Genomic DNA, 26,272 nt, shown 5'->3' on the forward strand with positions numbered 1-26,272 from the left:
GGGTTTGTGCCCCGGTCCGGGAAGATCCCACATGCCGTGAAGCTGCTAGGCCCGTGAGCCATTGCCGCTGAGCCTGTGTGTCCAGAGCCTGTGCTCTGCAACGGGAGAGGCCACAGCAGTGAGAGGCACGCGTACCGCAAAAAAAAAAAAAAAAGACACATGAACACCAATGTTCATTGCAGCACTATTTACAATAGCCAGGTCATGGAAGCAACCTAAATGCCCATCGACAGACAAATGGATAAAGAAGACGTGGTGCATATACCCCATGGAATATTACTCAGCCATAAAAAGGAAGAAAATTGGGTCATTTGTAGAGAGGTGGAGGGTGAGGATACCTCATCTCAAGTCCCTGATTCCCGGGAGATACAGAAGATGAATCCCACCTAGAGAGTGTCATAGAGAGTGAAGTAAGTCAGAAAGAGAAAAACAAATATCATATATTAATGCATATATGTGGAATCTAGAAAAGTGGCACAGATGGACTGGTTTGCAAGGCAGAAATAGAGACACAGATGTAGAGAACAAACGTATGGACACCAAGCAGGGGAAGCAGGGGTGGGGGTGGGATGAACTGGGAGATTGGGATTGACATATATATACTAATATGTATAAAATAGATAATAATAAGAACCTACTGTATAAAAAATGAATAAAATAAAATTCAATTAAATAAATAATAAAATAAAATTAGAAAAATGTATTGTGCATAATATAGGGAACCCTAAGAGAGTTTAATATTTACAAAAATATAAAATATCAAAACCAACAAAATGTAGAAAAATTAAGCCAACCAGTAACAATTGAAAGTGTTCCCAAAGAACAATTGCCACTTGATAGAAACAGATGTGTGGATGAAGTCTGAAAAATTTGAAGGAACAGATAATTCTGGTGTGTCAAGTGTGTAACAAGGACTACAGTATATAACCTCTTTCAGATCACAGAAATGACAGGTTACCAAATTTATTATGGGTTGTCATAATCTCAAATAACCACTTATAATAATAAAAAAAGAAAACTAAGAAATTATTTCTCCTGACGACAAGTTTGAAAATCTTAATTGGATTCCTAGCAGATTCATTCAACTATACAAAGGTGAAAAGAAGAGATATAAGTTACTTAACCTGTCTGTGCCTCAATTTCCTCGTCTGTAATTTGTGGATTACAATAGTAATTACTTCATAGGATTTTTGTGGGCATTAAATGAGTTAATATTTGTAGCATGCTTAGAACAATGTGCACCCTGTATTGGTGACACAGACATACAATCTAGAAATGGAGTCCCATTATAACTCACCAAGGAAAAATAGCCTTGATTGGTACATCTAGGTTAGTTATAGATGATGCTTTGTATCAGAATGGTATAACAGAATAGTGTAAAGTACTGATTGATATCATTTCCTGACCCTTTGGGGTTGCTAATTAGTCCAGGGATTATGGTGAAATGATACACTTATGAGAAATATTTACCAAATTCTTTGGGGCCAAGTTCATAGAAGCCTTCATTCTAGGCTGTGATTCCCTGAACTCCTCATATGGATGTCTGCTTAGCTACTGGGTTTCCTGTCTCTGCCCAATGCTACCAAAATAGAAGAAGGAAGATTAGGGAGAGGTGGCTGGGTGGTGTAGCCAGGCCAAAAGTGTGAGAAAACCTCATCTCAAGTCCCTGATTCCTGGGAGGTACAGAAAATGAATCCCACCTATAACTTTGGCTCCAGAGTTGGGTTGCAATGGCTAATGAGAAAGTAGGTAAGATATGGATCACTGAATAATGGAGCAGTCCTATGGGTGGGCAGTGAGGCTGTGAAGGATGAAATTAAACCAAAAGATAAAGTTTAGTCTTCCAGGGACCATCAATGTTTACTGGAACTGCTGAGGACTGACATCTTTGTCAGTGGAACTTATTATGGTCGCCACCTGGTCATACTGAGCCTCAGAAAAGATTCAAGGTCATTTACAATGAAAGGGGACAGCAACCTTGACAAACTATAAGGAAACAAATTCTTCCCTACCTGTCTTCCTTTTCAAACACCAAATGGATGTGTGGAAGGAGGGAAGTGTGGAGTTCAAGAAAGCTGATCATGCCTTCACTAGAGACACACACACAGAGTTTCCTATCTAACCTGCACTAGTGGAGAAGAGGACTGTTTTAATAACAAAATGTACAGAATGTTATGAAATTGGATTGGGATGTACTCAGTGGAAAGAGGAGTTTTCAATAGAGTTCAGTTGGTAGCAGTTAGTGGGGAAAAAGCTGAGGGTATATACTCTCAATGGTTTGAGAATTTTCACTAAACTGATGAAATATTTTATGTAATCCTGAAAACAATCTGCTATCAACTGTTAATATTAGCTCCATTTTAAAGATTGAGGAGGGACTTCCTCAGTGGCACAGTGGATAAGAATCTGCCTGCCAATGCAGGGTACACAGGTTTGATCCCTGGTCCAGGAAGATCCCACATGCAGCGGAACAACTAAGCCCGTGCGCCACAACTACTGAGCCTGCACTCTAGAGCCCGCAAGCCACAACTACTGAGCCCACACGCCACAACTACTGAAGCCTGTGCGCCTAGAGTCCATACTCCACAACAAGAGAAGCCTCCGCAATGAGAAGCCCACGCACCACAGCAAAGAGTAGCCCCCACTCGCCGCAATTAGAGAAAGCCTGCGTGCAGCAACGAAGACCCAACGCAGCCAAAAATAAATAAAATTAAATCTTTAGAAAAAAAAAAAAGGACTGGGGAAAAAAAGACCTAGAAGTTAAATAAGGCCACATAGGCAGGAAAGAGCTACAATTCAAATCTAATCTAAGGAGCTTTCCCTATCATGCTCTTTAACATGTTGCAAAAACAAATATTATAAGATTTTTCTTCCGGTGCCATGTGAGAAGGAAGTACCTAATTATAGGATTTCTGTGCAGTGTTTAGGCTTCAGCTAAGACTGGAAACCATGTGACATTAATCTGTAGTATTGTATGATTTTCTTTAGCTGCGGCCATCATTTTGAGTATAGGAATAAAGAAGGCAGATGGATAAACAGGATTTTGCATTGTGGGCATTTAGGGAAAAGGAGCAAAGAATTTAAGGATATTGGCTGGAGCATGGATGAAGTGATGGGGAACCGGGTCTGGCCTATCTGGAGAAAGCAGTGATGTCAAGAAAGGGTGAAATGTTGAGAGAAGGTTCAAGGAGTAAGGGAGTGGAAGTTTCACATGAAATCAAACAGCAGATATAATGAGAGTAAGGGAGCGAATGGTGGAAAGATAGGGCATTAGGGTGAATGGGTAGCATGTTGGAGTTTCAGATTTCAGAGGTGGGGCAGTGGAGGAATTCAATCTATGAGGTAGCATTGGAGTTGCTTCTCTCTGATTTCCCTTCAAGAAAGACCTTGATGTTATCCACAAGGACATTCAGTCCACACGCTGTTAGCACCTGCGGGATCTGCCTTAGCTTTGGAGGCCTCTCTTTTCTTGGAGAGCCCCAGCCAATGGCTGAGCACAGCAGAGATACTGGGGCCTGCTAGTCTTTCCAGTGCAGAACCCTTCTAATCATCAGTCTTTGTCCTCTAGCTCCCCATTGGATTGACTGAGACCTCATCTGATATGCACTGTGGTCTGAGCCTTTCCTTTCCAATCCTATTTCCTGCCCCTTTTATCTTTAACCCTCCAATAAACGTCTTACACTCCTAACTCCATTTTAGCATCTGCTTCCCAGAGAACCCAACTGAAACAATACGTGAAGATAAAGATATAAAAGAGTTAGATTTTCATCTATGTATCTGTTTGTTGTAAATAGTAAAATGGGGGTTCTTAGAGCATGCTGAAAGTGTTTCTGAGGACTGTCAACCGAGGATGAGTTACCAGAAAGGCAGCACAGAGCAGCATGGACTGACACCAGACAATGGTATAGATAAATAAGCACCTTACATTTTGAACAGCAGAGGAAGGCAGGATTGAGAGAAACAACAGGTTTGAGTGGACTCAGAACGCCACTTGGGCACACATGAAACTCACGGGACAAAGTCCTCAATAGTCCTGCCTGGGGTGGTCCTGGCTGCTGCTGCCCCAGTTAGATAAGTTTGCCGCTATCCAAAGTGCTTCCAGAAGCAGACTACAAACTTGTGCAACTTGTCGAGTTCACTGAGGTCCACAGGATTTAATTAGCTAATTAAGAGTAATTAATTTGTTACAACTTCACTACTCAAATAATTTTAAAACATTAAGACAGTTTTCACAGTAGCTTCGTTACTTCTAGGTAGTAGGTAGTATTCAATTGAATAGCTCTGCTAACTTTGGTAAGTTTTCATTCCAAAGAATTTTCCCCGTATTGCTTACACAATAGAAGAATGTGTAAGGATCTCCGGAACTGTAAATAGAGTTAATATCACTAAAACAATCCCTAGAGTGATCTGGGCTGATTTAAAGAGTGGACATTTTAGCTAAAATTTCAATGGAATTTTAACAAGTATTATATATTCAGAAAATAAAAGACAAGTCTAGCTATAAATTCTGGATTTATGGGGGAACTAATTTCTTATCTTTGTTATTTTTTTCTGATTGTAAAAATAATACATACTAAAAAACTGAAAGAGGGTAGTATATAAATGTTCATTACTTACTCATTTAGTAAATATTTGTTGAGTACCTAAGCAGAGCAGGAAAAAGTAGGGACAGGTAGGAAAGTTTGGCTTACTTCACTATAACCCTTTATAGCTTTTGAATTTTCTGTTTTGTAAACATACATACATATCTATAAGGTGTGGGTTGTTTGGGGGTTTTAACCCAAATTATCACTCAGAAAAGATAGAGTCATGTTGTGCTCCAGTCCTTACAAGTCTCTAACATTATGGATCACCCTCTTACTTTATTTTGATCAACAACATACTGATTGGAAAAGTCATCTAGCTTGATGTAAATTCAATCTATAAAATCGGGAATCTGTATTTTTTTAAAAAAAGATAAATTTAAAACATAAAATGTACTACAATAATTACTACATTGTAGTGATTAAAAATACATATTAAATGTGAAAGTGGAAAAAAGGAACATATCTCGTGTTATTGTTAAGCAACAATATTGTGTTGACATTTAACCATTTCACTAATATCTCAAAATTTTAACATGTCAAGTTGTCCCAAACTTGGGACACATTTTTGAAAATGCGTCTTAAAAAAAAATGGGGATCACCTTATATTTGGACATATCTAGACTAACTTAATTAAAATTAATTCATTAAAATTGGTCTATTTTTTCTCTACTTTGAGCCATAGTCAAGATATTTCTTAAACATTTCTAATTTCTTATAATGTTGTATTTGGGGCATCTATTTTAACATACTACCTAAAACTGAATTCAGAAGGAATAACTTCTTATAGACTTTTCTTACAACCCAGTAAGACTTAAAAAGTTTTTAAAAACCTAGAATAACCAATTTGTACTTTTATTATAGTGATTGAGACTTTTTGTTTTGTTTTTTTGTTTTTTGCGGTACGCGGGCCTCTCACTGTTGTGGCCTCTCCCATTGTGGAGCAATGGCTCCGGACGCGCAGGCTCAGCAGCCATGGCTCACGGGCGCAGCCGCTCCGCGGCATGTGGGATCTTCGCGGACCGGGGCACGAACCCGTGTCCCCTGCATCGGCAGGCGGACTCTCAACCACTGCGCCACCAGGGAAACCCAATTGAGACTTTTTAAAAATGTTCTCTGTACCTTTAATCACCAATTACTGAACTGCAAAATTGCAAATGAAAGCACAGAAAAGCCACCTGAACATCAAATATTCATTATCATAAGTACTCACAGAGAATCTGAGATGAATTAACAATGAACAAAGCATCTAAAATTAAATTCACACTCCTCATACATATATTATGAATGATGACAAAATAAATTACAAAAGATATATATATGATATACATAAATTTATATGACATTTTCCTAATTGGGATATTATATAAATATATTAAATAATTAGGTACTTTTTTATTCCATTACAGATAATCTAATGAAGTTATGAGCAAACTTTAGCCTTAGTAAAACTGGGCAAGTTATCTATACTGTGACCATCACTGAAAGGTAACTGTTTTCAACTGAGACCAAAAGATAGAGATAGCGGTAGGATTTATTTTCATTGTCTTAAAAAGGTGTATGATTTCAGCAGGAGGCACCTGTTGTGACACTAAGGAGGCAGGGGATGGATTGGGGGCATCTGACCAGCATTGGAGAGAACAGAGCCAAAGGCATTATCCAGAGAATTCTGCACAGCCGTTGCCTGAAGGCTGCTGCCTTCTTTGCTCACCCTTGAATGCCAGCCTGGTTCTGGCCCAGGCCCAAGAGCTAAGTTTCAGATCACGGCAGGCTTAGGACAACGGTGCAGACTGGAACATCTAATCCCACCCGGCTTACCCTAAAATGGCCCCTGAATTCACCCAGCTCCTGAGCCTGTTGCCTGAAGCTGTTTCTAAAAAATCGAAGCGTAGAAGAGCAATGCAACTTTTGCTCTGGGTTTGAGTTTGGGTTTTACCGTATCATTTTTTTAGAGGAATTTTCATCTTCCTCCATACCATCTCTTAGGACAGATTGCTTAACATTTCTTAGAGGAAATGAGACTCAGTTAGCAGATGAGTGTGCAGATCTCCGTGTTTCCAGGGCGGAGGTAGTTATCACCCTGTAAGTACCTACCAGCTACACGGGAAGCCGATACCAGGCACTGTAGTTTCTCTGTTGTATTTTCATCTAGGGGCTTATAATGCATTCCCTTAGAATGTTTTGGTATGTATGGGCATTCTCCGGCTAATACAGTCTCCAGTAAGAGGTGACCTTTCTCGGCTGCAAGGTGGCTTTCTGCCGAGGTGACGGCCGGCTCCTGGAGAAGTTCTGCTGAAGGAGACCTACAGTGACAGCCACAGTGAAGCGCATGTGCCTTGATCCCTTTTCACATACTGGCAAAAAGCCAGACCCAGAGCATTGCTCCAGTGAGTAGCTGGGAGAATTGTCAGATTGCCAGATGAGGGGTAGACTGTCATTTACAAAGTGATGGTTTTTATAGACTCCCAGTAACCCACACTTCAGCCACTTACCTGAACCCTGTAGTTTCTGGAAGAAAAAAGAGCCAGATTATTCCCATATTGGAATAAAACCAAAACGGACACTGTATTTAGGTTGGCGGGATCTATATCTTTTCAAAATACTTTAGTATGTAGTTCAGTAAATAGCCTTTGTGTGATCGAGTCCATAACTCACACTTTTCCTGAGTCTTGAGACGCTCTCTGCTCCTCTAGTTGCCATTAAGGGTCCCTCAGTCTACCATGCCCTGGGGGGGCTTTGTCATGTTGCCTGTAACTGCGTCATTAACTCCCTCCCCTCTTGGGTTATCTGAATCTGGTTTTCTTTCTTTTTTTCTTTTAATAAATTTATTTATTTTTTAAAAAACTTTTTGGGGCTGCGTTGGGTCTTCATTGCTGCACCCGGGCTTTCTCTCGTTGCAGTGAGGGGGAGCTACTCTTCGTTGAGGTGCTCGGGCTTCTCATTGCAGTGGCTTCTCTTGTTGCGGAGCATGGGCTCTAAGCGCACAGGCTTCAGGTGCGGGGGCTTCAGTCGTTGCAGCATGTGGGCTCAGCAGTTGTGGCTCACGGGCTCTAGAGCGCAGGCTCAGTAGTTGTGGCGCACGGGCTTAGGTGCTCCGCATCATGTGGGATCTTCCTGGACCAGGGATCGAACCCGTGTCCCCTGCATTGGCAGGAGGATTCTTAACTACTGCGCCACCAGGGAAGTCCCTGGTTTTCTTAAATATGATAAGAAGAATATCACTCAATGTGAGAGATCAGAATGTTCAAAGAAAAAAATGAGCGAAATATGAGAACTGAGAAAAATATGATTACCATAAAATGTCATCTTAAGAAATGTTCTTGTAGTTTAAGAGTTATATAAACAGAATTGATATTTATTAATGTGTTCTATTAATGCATGCCAGAGTAGATTATAATCTATACCCAGGGCACTTTTTACTGTTCCTTGGGAAAAAAATAAAAAATAAGGTTTCATGAAATGTAGTTTACAAATGCATTTTAATAAGACATTATTTTTCCTTTAAAATTAAATTTTTATAAGTCATAAAATTTTAATCTTACTGCAGCTAACTGTTAAACACTCAGGATCATTATGGGGTTATTTTAGTTAGAAGGCTTAGGATTAATGCATTCATGGACTGAAATTTGGGCGCAGAAATTGCATAAGATCTTTACTTTGTCTTATCAAAAAAAAAAAATCAGAGAAAAGTCATACCAAACTTAGAGATCTTAAATCTCTAACAATGTAAATATAATTATATTATATAACTGGTAACGTTTTTTGTTGCACTTAAACGTATATCTAGTTTTATAGAAGCAATAAATATTTCTTATAGAATATTTAGAGAATATAGAAAAAGAAAACAATTATAAATAGAGAAAGAAACTGGGATCTAACTATAATGATTATCTTAAAGAACAGCGCTAAAACTACCTCATAGGCCCGTAATATTATATCATGAAACGGCTTGTTAACTTTCAGGGGTGATGGTACTACAGCACAGAAATGCACAATGTAAGGTGCCAGCTACCAGAGATGCAAGTACAGACACAGCCCTGTTCCCTGCTGGCCCTGGACCTTTTGAGCTCAGTTTCCTCATTTATCGAACGGGATCACTGCAGTACTACCTCATAAAGCTGTCATGAGGAGTAAACAGGATCATGTTTGATAAAGTGTTTCAAAAGTTGTAGGTGAGCTAATCTTTTTAAGAAGGACAAGGAGCAAGCAATCCAAAAGAGAAACTAGAGCAATAATGAAAGGTAGTGCTGAGTGCTGAACACTGTGCCAAGAATTTTGCCTGAACTGTAGCATTTAATCTTCATGACAACATAAAGAATAGTAGGAATGATTATATCTCCATTTTCTAGATGAGTAAACCGTGGCACAGAGAGGTCCAAAGAGACATGCAGAGTGAGAAGCAGAGCAGGAATTCAAAGCCAGTTCTATCTGACTCTGGGACCTGAGTACTTTCCTATGAGCTATGCCATAGGAAAGAGTTTAACTTCATTAGTAATCAAAGATTTAACAGTTAAAAGATATAGAAATGGAAATGCAAAGGAATGATAAACATCCAATTCCAGTTGTCTCTGTAGAGGGGGGATAGGGAGCAAAATTGGGAAGGGGGTACACAAAGACTTCAACCATATATGTAATATTTTATTTTTATAAAACTAGTGAAGATATGAAAATGTGTTAAGATTTGATAAACCAGGGCTATGGATTAATATTTTTCTCCATACTTTTCTGTATGTTTTAAAGAATTCGTAGTAAAAACTTAAAAGTGAACTAACATCATTTTATTTGTTTATATGAAGATTATATAATTAAGAAAATAATTCTGGGGAAAATCTGGAGAAACGGATATTCTCATATGTTTCTGGTGTTATAAATAGGTCCAACTCTGGAAACCAATTTGGCAATATGTTTCTAAAACCATAAAAATCATCATACTCTTTGTTTCAGTAATCTTCCTTTGGGATGCTATCCTAAGAAAAAAATATGAAAATACACATGCACGTACACAATGAATACACACACTGAAAAAACTATATGCATAAATATGTCAACTGCAGTATCATTTATAATAGTGGACTGTAATTAACAATCTAAAATTTTAACAATAGTCAACATTATGCAGGCTTTAAAGTAATATTTATGAAGGCTTATAGCAATTAGCATAATTGTGGTGATGTAACATTAGTTGAAAAAAGTCAAAATATGAAATTGCATCACCACTGGAATTAAATCAGTGAAAAAAATAAGCATAGAAAAAAGTTTAGGAAAAAACACCCTAAAATGATGAGTACAGAATTAGTGTTAAGATGATGAGATTATGAATATTTTTCTTTCCTCTCTCTTCCAAATTTTTGATAATATTGGTCTCTGACATATTATTTTTGTAATGCAAAATTGTTACATAGTAAAAACCTAGCTTTGGAAATAATGAGATATATTTGGAAATGAACTAAAATTCAAGGGAGAGAATGAGGAGTTCTAAGGAAGGTGGTAGACCATCCACAATCAATGCAGTAGTTCAGAGGAAGGGGCGCTCATCAGGCTGGGGTCTTTAGGAATGCTTCCTGAAGGAGGGGCTGTCTGGGGGTTCGATAATGGTAGAGCAGGGTAAGAGCTGAGAACTAGGAAAGGGGCTAAGGGCTGTGCAAGCTTCGAAAGTAGAAAGATGTGAGATAATCGTAGGAAACAGCACTTCTTGTCATGGAATATTTTATTTTCAGTTTTTATCTGCAGGGTTTTTTTTTGGAAAATATGATGACTTTAAAGTTGTCATGGTTGAATTAATTCCACAAAACAACTGGTTATAGAATCACAGCAACATAATTATGAGCTGTGCTTCTGGCTTCAAATCTTTCATCTAAAAATAATCACAATGACTACCTCTTGGGAAAATAAAGCCGTTACCTACTCTTGTGTTCCAACTATCTTGGTAGTCATTTACTGGAAAATGGATCATAGGTAAAATAACTCCATGTTTTTAAAACCCTGCTTGTCACTCTTACCCCAGCTGAGTTGATTAATGAAATAAGTTTTAAACTTTCATTGTATAAGCATTCTCTTACATGAACATGACAGAGGAAAAAATCTTTTCTAATCACACAAGCCTGCCTATGCTCCCGGAGGGGCACAGCCCCTGGCCCTCCTGAAGGCTCAGGGAGTGTATTTTCTGGTGCAGAAAGACAGAGGCCAGGGGTAGAGGAGTGGGGGGTAGGAGGAGGGATGTTAGGTAAAATGAATGAGCCTGTATATGCTCCACTGCCCTCAACATATAGCAGCTGCTGTTTGCCCAGCTTCCTTGGGTTTGATAAAGAGTCACTGAATAATATATGAATTAACAGGCTGAATGGATGATAGTTATCATTTATAGAATGATTACTTTGTGCCAGGAGTTTACATCCATTAACACTAATTGTCATAAGAATCCTGGTGAGTGTGTAGCACAAATGCCAGGGTACTTAGTTTCTTTAACTGACTCTTGGGTTTTTTTGGTTTTTTTTTTTTTCATTTTTTAAATCTTTTAAGATCAGTGTAAAATAAAAGTACTTGATTGCTGTCTCACACTGGTGAGAAATCTGCTGGTTTCCCCCACTTTTCCAGGTTTCTTTTCCTGACCTCACATTCTATTTTCCTACCCAGGCCAAATTTCTTCATCTCACCTCTACATCCCTCTGTGTTTTCATTCCCTTCTACTGCACTGCCTTCCCCAATACCACAAACACATCATCCCAATTTCTTCACTTCCCAAAGTATCACCCACACATGATTCCTTGTGCGACAAACATCTATTTATATTCTGGTGAAAAGGTAAGGAATGGTCCACTGCGGTGCCAAGTAACAAGTCAGCGTTGACTATTAAGACTCTCGCCCCAAATAGAGCCCCAGGTTTTTGGCTCTATTGCTGGACTTTTCTCCTTCCTGGGGTTGGTGCTTTCATCTCAAATTCTGGAATGCTCAAAATTCTTACTTTATCAGGCAAAGCAATTTAGTTCTCTGCCTGGGGCTTCCACCTTCATGTACAAAGTAGGCTCATCAAGGTGTTTTCCTAAATTTAGAGTCTTAGGAATCTGAAGGCTGTTGTCTGCTGTAGTTTTAAATAGCATTTTCCCCCCACCCCTATGTTATTATTCACATTTTACACAAGATGAAACAAGTTTAGTGAGATTAAATGATGACACAAGAAAAATGGCCAGAGTTTGAATTAAAAGCCTGTCTTGACTAACGCAAAGCTTATGCTCCTTCCACTAAACCACGATGAATATACGAAAGTCAGTACTTACTGAACGTTTACAACATGCCTGGCTCTGTTCCAAGAGCTTTAGGTGCATCAACTCATTAAATCCTCACATTAACTAATATCCATGTCATAGATACAGAGATAGTAAGTAACTTGCCCAAAGTCACATAGCAAACAAAGGCCAGGATTAGAACCCAGGTAGTCTCTCTGGTTCCCTCATCGGCTGCCAGCCTCATGCTCTAGCTCCTTGCGGTTCTTTCAGTGGCTGGAAATGGGGGCAGATACTGGATGACAGTTCAATCTGCACCCTGAAAATGGCATCAGTGTGGTTTAGAAACTCAAGTTTTCTGGGAAATTCCCTGGCAGTCCAGTGGTTAGGACTCCACACTTTCACTGCCAAGGGTGCAGGTTCGATCCCTGGTTGGGGAACTAAGATCCCATAAGCCATGGGGTGCGGCCAAAAAAAAAAAAAGGAAAGAGACTCAAGTTTTCTGAAGCTGTGACAATGCAGGGGCATTGTTGGGGTCTGAAGGTACAAACTAGATTTGCTCAGTGGCAAACTGAGTTATAAACTTTATAATTGCTGCTTTTGAAAATAATAAAGTAATTCAGTCTTTTCTTGCTTAACGAGTTGCCACAAGTTCACTTAATTCATTTAGTCAGTCATTCAAGATTTATCGAGTGTCCTTAGTACCTCAGGTCCTGTTAGGCACTGAGGAAACAAAAACATATCCTGCAGTAGCTCAGAATCTTATGGGGAACTTGTAGTCTAGAGCATGCTGTAATATGACTCATTCATCAAATAGTTACACATTTGATGATGTTTGAATCTATAGACAGTCGTATTTCAGATCAATGTATAAACGAAATGTCTAAGAATTACTCCTTGGAGGAAAGAGAAATGACTCTATCTCCAATGGTAGCAAACCCTCAAACGTAGGAAATGCACAAGGCAGAGCCTGGCTCAGGTGTGTTCAAACATATGATGACCTGAAAAGTTCTCATCCTGGAGTCTACGATGCATATTTTGAATGTTAGGAGGACAGTCATGTCAGGAGTATGGAGATCTACATGGAGACATAAAAAGGCAAGTTAAAGGGTAAGGTTTCTTCCAACACTGATCTATGGGGAATGGTGCTGAGATTCTAGATTTCCCTGCCCACTTCTTTAGAGAAAAAAAATAAAATATTAGCATGAAGAAGGGCATTAAGCTAGGTCAACCACTGCTTGACAGAACTATTCCTCAAGAATAGAGAACTTGTGGTGAATTCCATAGCGGTTCAGTGGTTAGGACTCAGCTCTTTCACTGCCGAGGGCCCGGGGTTCAATCCCTGGTCAGGGAACTAAAATCCCACAAGCCACACAGCCCAGCCAAAAAAATTAGAGAACTTGATTTGATTTATTTTATGCTCAAAGTTCTGATCTAAGGTTTGATTTCCTGAATGGACATGACCATCAGGGCTAGATGTCTCATGGAGATGACCCCTAGCAATTCTCTGGGAAGGAACATCTCTCACTTTAATAAGTGGGCATCTTCATTTAGAGTTGGAGCTTAAATGTGAACTAAATCAGTCGTTTTCAAGGTGTACTCCTAGGGCCTCAATGGCAAACAGTGAAAGTTTTAAACTGCATGTGAAAATTGTGTGTTGTTTTGTGTCTGGTTTATACATTGGAGTTCTGCAATTAGATTTCATTTAGGAAAAGAAAAGAGCCCCACTGCAAAAAGTGAACACCTTTGAGATTTTGGTCCATTTCTCTATTCATAAGGAACTGAGGCCCAGAGATTAAATGATTCACTGAAAAGGCCATGGTAAATCTTAAAACTAAGTCACCACTCTCAACCCAGTCCACTGTGCAGACCTTCTGCTTTCTGTCCACAAGCCACTGCTGAGTCTGGGGAGCATGGCAGTCACCCAGGCCAATGTAACTCTGGATGAACTATGCATTCCTAGTACTGCAACAGCTAAGAATTAGGTTCTAAATGGGAAGATTCTACTCAAATACTGACTGGCCAGCTACCATTTATTGTTTATATAATTAGGCGCTACATAATCTAATTTGAACCTCACAGTATCTGTTGAGTTGGGCAGAGCAAGTATCTCCCCAGCCCCCATCCTTAATTTTGCAAAAGGTAAAAGATATATCAATATCTCAAAGATACTGATTTCCTCAAGGAAACATATAGTAGATTGAAAAACAAAAAAAAAAAAGGTCCTAAACTCCAGTCTTCTTTTAGAAAGACAAGGCTCAGTTCATTTTCTTATGTCCTGATTAATCCAACTAGTAAGAATATGCAGTGCCTGTGTAGAGGGAGACCAATGATGTCATTAAATAGGACAGCTTCCAAAACTGACAGGCATAAAAATGGAGAACAAAGTTTAGATGCCAAACTATGAGCCATGGACATCTGCCAATCTTTATAATTATTACAGGGAGACCCACATACTTCCATGAAGTATGCTTATATCTGTACCCTGAATAAGTTGGCTTGCATTGATATGTATGCCTATTCTTCAAATGAATGTAGATGCTCTTTTGTTCAATAAAGTATGATTTTAATTAAAAGCATTACTGAATTCATAACAATGTGCTTTGTCCTAATGTGCCGTCTCAATCAAATTCTACTAAAACTACAATTTTACTGTTACGTGGGGCTCTGTGAAATTTTTTCATCTTAAAAATGGGCTCCTACTTGAAAACTTGGGGACCATCTGTTTGAGGGTAAAATAAAGGGAACAGAACAATATTAGGATAGGAAATATTTTAAAACATACTTTGTATCTTTTCCTAGGCCCCTTTGTTAATGTTGTATAGCTAAATTATCACTCTGTTTTTTATGTTGAATGGCTGCTTCTTATCTGGCTTTGTTTCTTATGTGTGGTCAGATCACTGATTCTCAGAAAAACTACTCTCCAGCCTAGCCCTACATTCCTCCAAGATAATATCATCTACAGGGGTCAAGTTTCTTGCTAGAAGTGTCGATTCACGGAAGTAAGCAAACTAGAAGTACAACCATGAAATGTTAAAGAAACTTTCAAACTTGGACAGGACATTAATAACAAATACTATATTAACTATTAAGTATCTCTTAAAAAAAAAAGTAATATCCAGTCACACTGACCAACAAAATTGGCACAGTAAACAGAACACAGAAAGGGCTGTAAGCAACGCATGTAGGAACACTGAGGTAATGGATAGGCTCCACGTCTGCTGAGGACTCTGGAGGAACAGCTGTTCCCTTCTCTCAAAACAAACCCGACTCCAGTGCATTTCAGTGTGCTTACCAGCTCAGATCTGCTTTTGAGGAGTAAGCCAAGCACATAGCCACTGGTGATTTACCTTAGGGAGGACATTAGGGAAACTTAAAAAACAAAAGTCAGCTTGAACATGACCTGTTTTATAGCTTTCCAACATCTCTGGCAATCTTCCATTCAGTCCACCTCCCCTCCCCCTTGCCCTTACTTACATTTGATTCTTTGTCAGATAAAACATGGAGACAATGGAAAGCAACTGGGAAAGAAACTAAACATTTCCTTCTGGAAACATTACCTATTTTTAAATAACAACTCAGACTCTGTAAATATTTTCATTAGAAAAACCCTATGAGAACCCAATTTTTTACAGTCAGAACCTAGAATTTAAGGTCTCCCTTCAGTGTACTATCAAAACTCTTTACATCTGCAGCCAATCTAGGCTTTTATCTCTGGAGATTGAAGTTTAGGTCCTTAATCCTAGATTTATCTCATGAACTAAACTCATTTAATTCCACATAGAGCTGGGGTTTGGAAGTGGAATGTAGAGAGGAAAGTCAGCGGTACAACATTTAGTTTCACATAGCAGAGCTTTGAACTGACTTATAGGCAAGTCTTCTAGTCTCTCTGTGCCCCAGATAATTCATATTTAAAACAAAAAGGATCATACTAGACAATCTTTAAATTTCCTTACTAATCCAATGTTGTAGGATCCTTAGAGGTCTGAAATGGGAAGTGAAATGTGAAGGGGTGTAGCAAACAGAATTATGGTGATGGTAATTGGATTGTCCCTCCCTGATGTGGAATTACATGGCATCTGTCAAGTGGCTCTGCAGCACCTCCCACCAGAGTAGGCAGAATATATTTCCCCACTGACCCTATTGGGCTTGACCATGTGACTTGCTTTGGCCAACTGAAGTTAGCACATGGGATGCAAGCAGAGGCTTTACATATGCCTGTCTTTGGCTTTAGCACTTCTTTGCTTCTGTAATCTACTGGCTAGCCACTGACTCAAGAACGAGGAGATGTGGAGCTGACCAAACCTTGAGCAAGAAAAACAGGAGAATGGGATTGACATATATACACTAATATGTATAAAATGGGTAACTAATAAGAACCTGCTGTATAAAAGAATAAATAAAATAAAATTCAAAAAAAAAGGAAAAATGTGAAAGTGAAACATTAAAAAAACAAACAAAAAAAACACCCCAAGCATCTGTTTTAAGCCTCTAAAATCTGTGGCTGGTTGTTATGCAGCACTACTGCAGCAGAAATCTGACTAATACCACAGACCTCTTGCTCTTTTGACTTTTCTGTGTATTTTATCCAACAATATGCCCACTGATCTGAAAACTTCTTCAAGGCTATTGAGCTGCATTAGAGGCGTCGTGCCATTTCAACTTGACCATGGAAATGTTCTCCTCATTAGGACAACCAGCAGGGTTACTGTCAGCACTAAAAACACTGCACAACTTAAATTTAGTCTACTGAACTTTCTGTTTAAAGAACTCTGTGTTCCTAGCCTATATTGAGAAATGACTTCTACAAAAGGGTACTGTGTTGACTGTAAGGATGGTGATCACTGTAACTTACAGTGTCGTCTTTGTGACAACCTTATGGAGAAATTTCTTTCTGGTTTCAGTAACTGGAGAAACTGTATTTATCCCAAGCAATTTGTTTGAATCTATGGACACCAGTTCTGTAACTGGTTATGAGCCCTCTTGATACTGCTTGCAAAAGTCAGAACCAAATATGTAGCTTTCCACAAGCAAGTACATGTAGGTGACCTTGCAGCATACATTTTGTTTACTAACCTCTCTCCTGGTTTTACCTTTTTTTCCTACACCCATTTTCTCTCTCTTTGTTTTCCTTATAACTTACTATTGTTATTACATTAGGTATTGTTATATTGTATATGTTTATGTCAACTACCTTAAATCCTTTTTGGAACTGAATTGAGAATATATATATTTTTTAAACTACTATTAATAATAAAAGTACTAATTTCAATTAATACAATGGAGATAAAAGTATAATTACACCACTGATCTGTCAACTCTTTCACTGTTAAAACTTACTGAGACAATGGTATTTCTCTAAACTATCCCTAGGAAGGTATTGTTTAAAAAGTACTGATATCCATTTGTACCATTTCAAATCCACCATCAAAATAAATGTAAGGATGAAAAACTATCTTCAGGGGCTTCCCTGGTGGCGCAGTGGTTGGGAATCCGCCTGCCAGTGCAGGGGGCATGGGTTCAAGCCCTGGTCCCGGAAGATCCCACATGCCATGGAGCAACTAAGCCCGTGCGCCACAACTACTGAGCCTGCGCTCTAGAGCCCACGAGCCACAACTACTGAGCCCATGCCACAATTACTGAAGCCTGTGTGCCTAGAGCCCATGCTCCACAACAAGAGAAGCCACCACAATGAGAGGCCCACGCACCGCAACGAAGAGTAGCCCCTGCTCACCGCAACTAGAGAAAGCCCACGCGCAGCATCGAAGACCCAATGCAGCCAAAAATAAATTTAAAAAAAAAACAACTATCTTCAAGCTGGTAGAGAAGTTTTTTATTTACTAAGAAATTGACATGTTATTCTATTAATTATTCAAGTGAATTTTTAAATATTTGTTGAGCACCTACTGTGTACATATGTGATGCTAAGTGCCATTGGCAATATAAAGATGAATAAGGTACTTCAAAATCTTTCAGAAGCTCCTATGTGTGTTAGGCGCTTATACATTACAAGGATTTGGTTACCTCAGGTGTAACTGGGGTTCACTCTAAGAATGAAGAAAGGTGAGGCAATGTGGAAATTCTCGGGACCTCCGGCAGAAGCACAATCTGATCTCTAATTGTAGTTTATTGCTGTAAACCATCAAGAAATAAATCAGTCACCAAGGTCAGGGGGCTGGTGACTAGGGCAGGACAAGTATAGGAAACACCAGCAAAAAACAGAAAATAACCATTCAGGTTGATGAGAGTAGGAAGCTGAACTAATGTGGGTCGGTAGATGGAAGCCAAGAATAATCAGTAATGAGCAGAGCCAAATCAGAAGCTGAAAGAAGGGCTCTGATGCAAGACACTGATCTAAGTGTACATGTTTTAACTACTATTGAATATCCAAAGGGGTATAAAAATGGGGGAAATACGAATTGGCACTTGCTATAAACCTTAAGGGCTCGCTATTAAAGTGTTCTGTGTCTAGAGGTAAATGTGAGATATAGGGCAGTTAGGGAGGGACAAATACCAATCCTACCAACATCTATAGGAAGAACACTAAATGCTAGAGTCCACAAAGAGCAATATCCCAGGACATCCCAGCTTACCCTTCATATACGGAGGTGAGCCATAAGAAAACAAGAATTCTGTGACACAGTGGTTGTCTCTGACCCTGCCCCCTCTTGCTGTAACTCTTCCCTTACTCCAGCAGACATCTGGAATCCAACTTATTAAAGTAGTACTGTGAAAAATCTTAATTTTTCCCTTCTCCCATTGTCTGCACCTAATATTTGAATAGGACCCTCAAACAATTCTGAAACTTGTGAACTTCATCCATGGAGATAAACACAGTCATAAAAATGAACAAGCAGAAAGAACCATCTTCTAGATTAAAAGCATCAGTTTTAATCTATAAAAGGCAATTAACCAGAGGTGTAAACATAAATGACCTCATCCATAAACAGTTAATAATACAAATAAAACAAACAAAAAACTTTAGCAAACTCTAAAACCCAGGAAAAGATGCTGGGCTATCAACAAGATGCAAAAGAACATCACACCATATACACATTATATGCAAAATTTAGCACAAAATAAATCATAGACCTAATTGTAAAAGCTAAAAGTATAGGGACTTCCCTGGTGGCGCAGTGGTTAAGAATCCACCTGCCATTGCAGGGGACACGGGTTTGAGAGCCCTGGTCTGGGAAGATCCCACATGCCGCAGAGCAACTAAGCCCGTGTGCCACAACTACTGAAGCCTGCGTGCCTAGAGCCCGCGCTTCACCACTAGGAGTAGCCCCCACTCACCGCAACTAGAGAAAGCCTGCGCACGCAAAGAAGACCCAACGCAGCCAAAAGATAAATTTTTTTAAAAAAGCTAAAAGTATAAAATTCTTAAAACATGGGCACAAATATTTGTGACCTTGAATTAGGCAATGGTTCTTAGATCTGATGCCAAAAGCACAAACAAAAAAGACAGAAACAGATAAATTGGACTTCATCAAAAGTAAAAACTTTGTGCTTCAAAAGAAACCTGGAGAAAGTGAAGGGACCACCCAGGGAATGTGAGCAAGTATTAGCAAACCATGTAACTGGTAAGGAACTTGTATCCAGAACTCTTACAACTCAACAATAAAAAGACAAATAATTAATTTTTAAATCATCTGAATAGACATTTCTTCAGATAAGATAGACAAATGGTCAATAAGTATCTGAAAAGTTGCTCAACAATATTAGTTATTAGGAAAATGAAACCATGATGAGATACCACTTCACACACAGTTAGGATGGCTGTAATAAAAAAAGACAAACAGTAAAAAGTATTGGTGAGGGGCTTCCCTGGTAGCGCAAGGGTTGAGAGTCCGCCTGCTGATGCAGGGGACACGGGTTCGTGCCCTGGTCCGGGAAGATCCCACATGCCGCGGAGTGGCTGGGCCCGTGAGCCATGGCCGCTGAGCCTGCGCGTCCGGAGCCTGTGCTCCGCAACGGGAGAGGCCACAACAGTGAGAGGCCCGCCTACCGCAAAAAAAAAAAAAAGTATTGGTGAGGATGTGGCGTAAGTAGAATTCTCATACGTTGCTGGTTGGAGTGTAAAAGGGAACAGCCATCTTGGAAAACAGTTTGCCAGTACCTCAAAAAGTTGAACATTGAGCTATCATATTACCCAGCAATTCTACTCCTAGAGAACTGAAATATACCCAAGAGAAATAAAAACGTATGTTTGCACAATACCCTAAACAGAAATGTTCAGACCAGCATTATTCATAATAGCCAAAAAATGGAAATAACACAAATGTCCATCACCTGATGAATGGATAAACAAAATTATACACACACACGGAAATATTATTCAGCAATAAAAAGAATGGAGTACTGATACATGCCACAGCATCGATGAACCTTGAGAACGTGCTAAGTGAAAAAAGTCAGACACAAAAGACCACATATTTTATGCTTCTATTTATGTAAAATGTCCCACTATAGACAAATCCATAAAAACAGCGGTTCAGTGGTTGCCAGGGGCTGGGTGGCAGGTAGGGGAAATAGGAAGTGATTTTTAGTAAGTAAATAGGGTTTCTTTGGGGAATGATGAAAATGTTCTGAAATTAGACAGTGGGAAAGATTGCACAACTCTATGAATATCTTAAAGCCCACTAGACGGTACACTTTAAAAGAGTGAATTTTATGATATGTGAATTTTATCTCAATAAAGCTGTCACTTTAAAAAATATTACATATTTTAAATGGGAACTATTTGAAATTAGGAGCAATTGCTTTAGAAAGAAGAATAGGACTGTAAAAGTAAAATAAAAAAAAAATTAAAAAAAGCAATGAAAGCAGCAAAGAGCAAGATAGGAAAATGCCAAAAATCAAATCAATGAATTTGAAGACGAACTCAAAAAACCTTCCAGAATCCAGGGGAAAAAGATATAGGAACAAATAAAACGAGAGAAGAGATGATGTACTGAGAACAGATCTAGGATATCCACCAACCGGGAATGTGGTTTTAAGCAAACTGTTTAGCCTCTTTGGGCCTCAGGTTGTCATCTGATAGAAACAAAAGCTTGAACAAGATGACTTAAGTATATAATATGGGCCAGAGCAGTGGTAGGAAGTAAAGAGAGAAAGCTAGGCTGGGAAAGATAATGAAGTCCTGATCTTACAGAACTAAAATATTGGGGGTGGGGTGAGGAGGGGGCAGGGAAGTGCACGCAGTCCTGCCACTGTCCGTAGTGCTGAACCATTACTGTTTTGTCTGAATGCCGATTGGAGGAGTTAGGAATTGCTTTGGTAAGCAACATGGAGAGCTCACCATTTTAGAACTGAACAGTGATACTCTGAGCTAATGTACATTTATGTTTTTAATTACCACATGTGTGCTAATGGTCACCAAACCCATATGTCTAGCACTGACCTCTCTCCATCTCTCAATGCATATTTTCAATTATACATACCTTGGAGATATTGCGGGTTCAGTTTCAGGCCACGACCATAAAGCAAATACCACGATAAAGCAAGTCACATGAATTTTTTGGTTTTCCAGTGCATATGAAAGTTATGTTTTTACTATACTGTAGTCTATTAAGTGTGCAATAGCATTATGTCTAAAAATACAATGTACATACCTTCATTTAAAAATACTTAATTGCAGGATTCTCTGGTGACGCAGTGGTTAAGAATCTGCCTGCCAATGCAGGGGACATGGGTTCGAGCCCTGGTCCGGGAATATCCCACATGCCGTGGAACAACTAAGCCCGTGCGCCACAACTACTGAGCCTGCGCTCTAGAGCCCGCGAGCCACAACTACTGAGCTCACACGCCTAGAGGCCATGCTCCGCAACAAGAGAAGCCACCGCAATGAGAAGTCTGGGCACCGCAGTGAAGAGTAGCCGTCGTTCACCACAACTATAGAAAGCATGCGCACAGCAACGAAGACACAATGCAGCCAAAAACAAACAAATAAATAAATATAAATAAAGCTTATTTAAAAAATACTTAATTGCTCAAAGATTCTAACCATCACTGGAGCCTTCGGTGAGTTGTAACCTTTTTGCTGGTGGGGGTCCTGCCTCGATGTTGACGGCCGCTGGTCAGGGTGGTGGTCGCTGAAGGCTGGGGTGGCCGTGGCCCTTTTTAAAATAAGACACCAGGGGCTTCCCTGGTGGTGCAGTGGTTGAGAGTCCACCTGCCAATGCAGGGGACACGGTTCGTGCCCTGGTCTGGGAAGATCCCACATGCTGCGGAGCGGCTGGGCCCGTGAGCCATGGCCGCTGAGCCTGCGCGTCCGGAGCCTGTGTTCCACAACGGGAGAGGCCACAACAGTGAGAGGCCCGCGTACCGCAAAAAAATAAATAAATAAAATAAAAGACACCAGGGAAGCCGATTTACTTTATCACAGCACCTAATACACTCTATTTATTCTTGATACACTGTTCTCTATTTCTCATTAGACTGTGATCCTTGTGGAACAAATGATTTGACTATATAAATCACTACTGTATCCTCAATGTTTGGCACAGAGCATGTCATTAAACAATTTATCAAATGAATCATTAAATGGATGAATAACATGAATCTGTTTTCTCTCCATTCCTTGCTCCCTGGTGATTCAGTCAAACCAAACTAATTGCAGTTTCTTGACTCTCCCAAGCCTTCCCTTGAACCCAGGCTTTGGCTTCTCTATCTGACTTGATTATCAGCTGAATGTTTCCTTCTCAGAGTCAGCTCAGTTGTCGCCTTTGGAACACCTTCCCAGGCAGTCACAGCCTTCATCCTCTGTGTTTCCATAGCCCTCAGTTCCTACCAACTATCACAATCCTGTTACTTTTAATGTTCACGTCTGATCCCCTTCAGGGGATATTAGACCGTGAGCTTCATATCCATTTTTGTTTCCTTAGCACCTAAAAGGGGTCTTTCACCCAGTAAAGAAAGAATGACTGAATAAACAATACATACATGAGTTAGGCTCTAGGAATATTAGCAGGCAGTGTGTGCAGAATGAACTAAGTAGGAAGGAAGACGATATAGGGGAGAAAATTACAGAAGGTTATGTAAGAGCCATGCATTTGTAGATACTGAATTAACTGTAATTCCTTACTTCCAAAAGTTTTTCCCGTGTGCAAAATGAAGAGCAGAACGGTGATATCAGCACAATTGTTGCTTTGCCTAACATGTCTTAGTCACACCGTCTCTCAGTCCATCGTTTACTAACTGCTAGCCTTTAGGTGTCAACTTTAAATAACCTCAGGTGCCAGGCAGATATCCTAAAGGTGTGATGGGCCTGTGAGGAACTAAATGTCCATGCGAGGGGCATCAATTTCAATTTTTAAATCATGTGGTCACCAAACAGAACAGTATTTGGGCCTGATGTGGTCTGCAAGGAACTGGTTTACCTTCCCTTCTACACATTTTGAAATCAAAACATCTTCTAAACTACAATGGAACTGAGTGGGGAGAGATGTGGACAATCTTTTCAACATTGTAGAAAAAGAGGCTGTTTCTATAATTCTGGTAAGAAGTAAAATTCTTTCTGAAGTGGTTTCATAGTCTGCCAGAATATTAGATCAGAAATTTCACTGGCAGCCCAAAACAGAATCTTTTCCTTCTATGTAAAATATCTTGATATCTACCGTTGGCACTGCTTTTGCTTTTTTCTAAACATAGTTTCTTTGCTTCTTGATTACAAAACTAACACAAACTCTATGTAAAAATATTTGGAAAATAGAGGGAAAAAAGTTAAAAAACAATTCCTCAAAATTAGTCCACCAGTGGGCTTCTCTGGTGGCGCAGTGGTTAAGAGTCCACCTGCCAATGCAGGGGACACGGGTTCGAGCCCTGGTCCGGGAAGATCCCACATGCCGCGGAGCAACTGAGCCCGTGCGCCACAACTGCTGAGTCTGTGCTCTAGAGCCTGCTAAGTCACAACTACTGAGCCCGCAAGCCTAGAGCCGGTGCTCCGCCACAAGAGAAGCCACCACAATGAGAAGCCCGCGCACCGCAACGAAGAGTAGCCCCCGCTCGCCGCAACTAGAGAAAGCCTGCGCGCAGCAACGAAGACCCATCACAGCCAAAAATAAACAAATTAAAAAAAAAAAATTAGTCCACCAGTGATCAACGTCTACCCACCAGCATTTTAGTTTATGCATCAGATATGAGGTAGAACTGTGGAACTGACGTGCATGCTCAGAGCTAGGTAGCAGGTAAGCAGGAAGATACTTCAGTTCTAAACAGCTGGTCATCTGTAAGAACTTAAGATCCAGCTGAACTATTAAAGACATTCTGAGGTGATGCTGGAGTGCCTGACTGAAACCACATGTCTGCAGAACAGGGTCTGATGAGGAATTTACGATTGTTGAAATGGAACTTGGTTCTGAATCCACAACAGAGCTATTGTGCATATGACATTTGCTTTGAGAACTGAATTCGGGATTAACAGTAAACAAGAGCTTTTGAGTCCTGCCCATAAAGAACCTTCCCTTGCTTGCCAAGTAATTCAACGTAGAAAATGTACTCACCAGTACATTCAACATAGAAAAGTACAGTTTTTGACCTTAAAACACTGAATGCAGTCTGAAAATTTAAAGATGTGGATTATACAAGTCAAATGAGAGAAGACAGTTTCAACAAACAACATTGTTTTTAAACAAGGAAATGTGCTGTGTTTTTATGTAGAGTGTATTGTGTCCATGTATTCTTGGGTTCATCTATAGAACCATAAGAGGGAGAAGCACTGGAAAACAAGGAGATGGACAAGTCTGAACACGAATTATCAGGGATCTGGGGTGAAAAAAACCCAATATGTCCATTATTAACAGTAAAGAGACCGAATACTCAGATTTTCAGAGAAACTTTAAAGATTTCAGAATATCTAAAGTTGTTCTTTTTTTCCCACTTAGTTTAAAAATTTTTTGCAGTTTTCCTTTTATTTCATCTTTTTTTTTTTTAATTTTTAATTTTTGGGCCATACAGCATGTGGGATTTTAGTTCCCTAACCAGGGATCGAAGCACAGCTCCCTGCTTTGGAAGCACGAAGTCTTAACCACTAGACCACCAGGGAAGTCCCTGCAGTTTTCGTTTTGATAGTATGTGAACCCCATGAAATTTTCCTGCAAAGTCACTGGTATATCAGGGGACAGAGTTTTAAGAATATCTCAGATGGGGACTTCCCTGGTGGCGCAGTGATTAAGAATCCACCTGCCAACGCAGGGGACACGGGTTTGAGCCCTGATCCGGGAAGATCCCACATGCCGCAGAGCAACTAGGCCCATGCACCACAACTACTGAGCCTGCGCTCTAGAGCCTGCAAGCCACAACTACTGAGCCCGCATGCTGCAACTACTGAAGCCTGCGCACCTGAAGCCCGCGTGCCTAGAGCCCACGCTCCACAAGAGAAGCCACCACAATGAGAAGCCCGCACACCACAACAAAGAGTAGCCCCCGCTCGCCACAACTAGAGAAAGCCCACACGCAGCAAAAAAGACCCAATGCAGCCAAAAATAAATAAATAAAATAAATAAATTAAGAATATCTCAGATGAGGGACTAGGAAAATGTAATCTATTAGAGGTACTTTTGAAACCCAGATCTATTTATTATTTTACTATAATTAAACCTGTGATGCACTTAAATATCATCAAACAGTTTTAACAATGCTTTCACCTACCTTAATATTCATTTCAAAATTATTAATCTCAGGAAAACAAAAAACAATCAAGGAAAAATAAAAAGAGGGTAGCTTTCAAAAACCAAGCAGCTGTTCATTCAACCTAAATATCATAAGCTGACTTTATTAAGTAAAGCCTCACATTTCACAGTCACAGCAGTTTATCAATACATGTTTACTCATTCATTGATTCCTTTTATTCATCAATCATATTTTTAGTACTTTATGTAGTAGGGTTATATTGTACTAGGTGCTGGGATTTAGAAACACAGGCCTTCCGGGTGTGAAATGTGGTCTTCACCTCCAGGACCCCATGGTTCAATTCCATAAAGAAGTTTTAAACAAGGGGTGCCTTCGCCATGTATTAAGGGCACAGAAGTGATTTGGCAGACAAACGGTGCAAGGAACGTGTCCCCTCCGCTGCTCAATTGTTCACATGTCCTAAGTTTGTGTTTCAGGCAGAGGTGAGTGAAGCCTCACATAATATTATGCCCTAAAGTTAAGTCCTCCTACTCCTGAAATACACACACACACTCACTTTCAACTTGCTCTAAATTTTTGCTCTTGAATATCAAGCACTTAGTGCTAAAAAGTTATTTTTAGAGTTCTCAGCTCCAATATGGAAATGTTTCTAGAGCTTGGATCTAGAAGTTTACGCCTTACTTGAATTTCCAGAGTTGTCATAATCCACTGAGGACAAAGGACACAAAGCACTGCTACAGGGGAGATATGGCCCCGATTCGAAAAAGTACACGTTTTTACAGCCATGAAGATTAAGGCAGCTAGAATCCTGTAGTTTCCATGACGAGAAGTTCTGGA

The sequence above is a fragment of the Stenella coeruleoalba genome, assembly GCF_951394435.1.
Source record: "Stenella coeruleoalba genome assembly, chromosome: 12".
NCBI classification, from domain to species: Eukaryota; Metazoa; Chordata; class Mammalia; order Artiodactyla; family Delphinidae; genus Stenella; species Stenella coeruleoalba.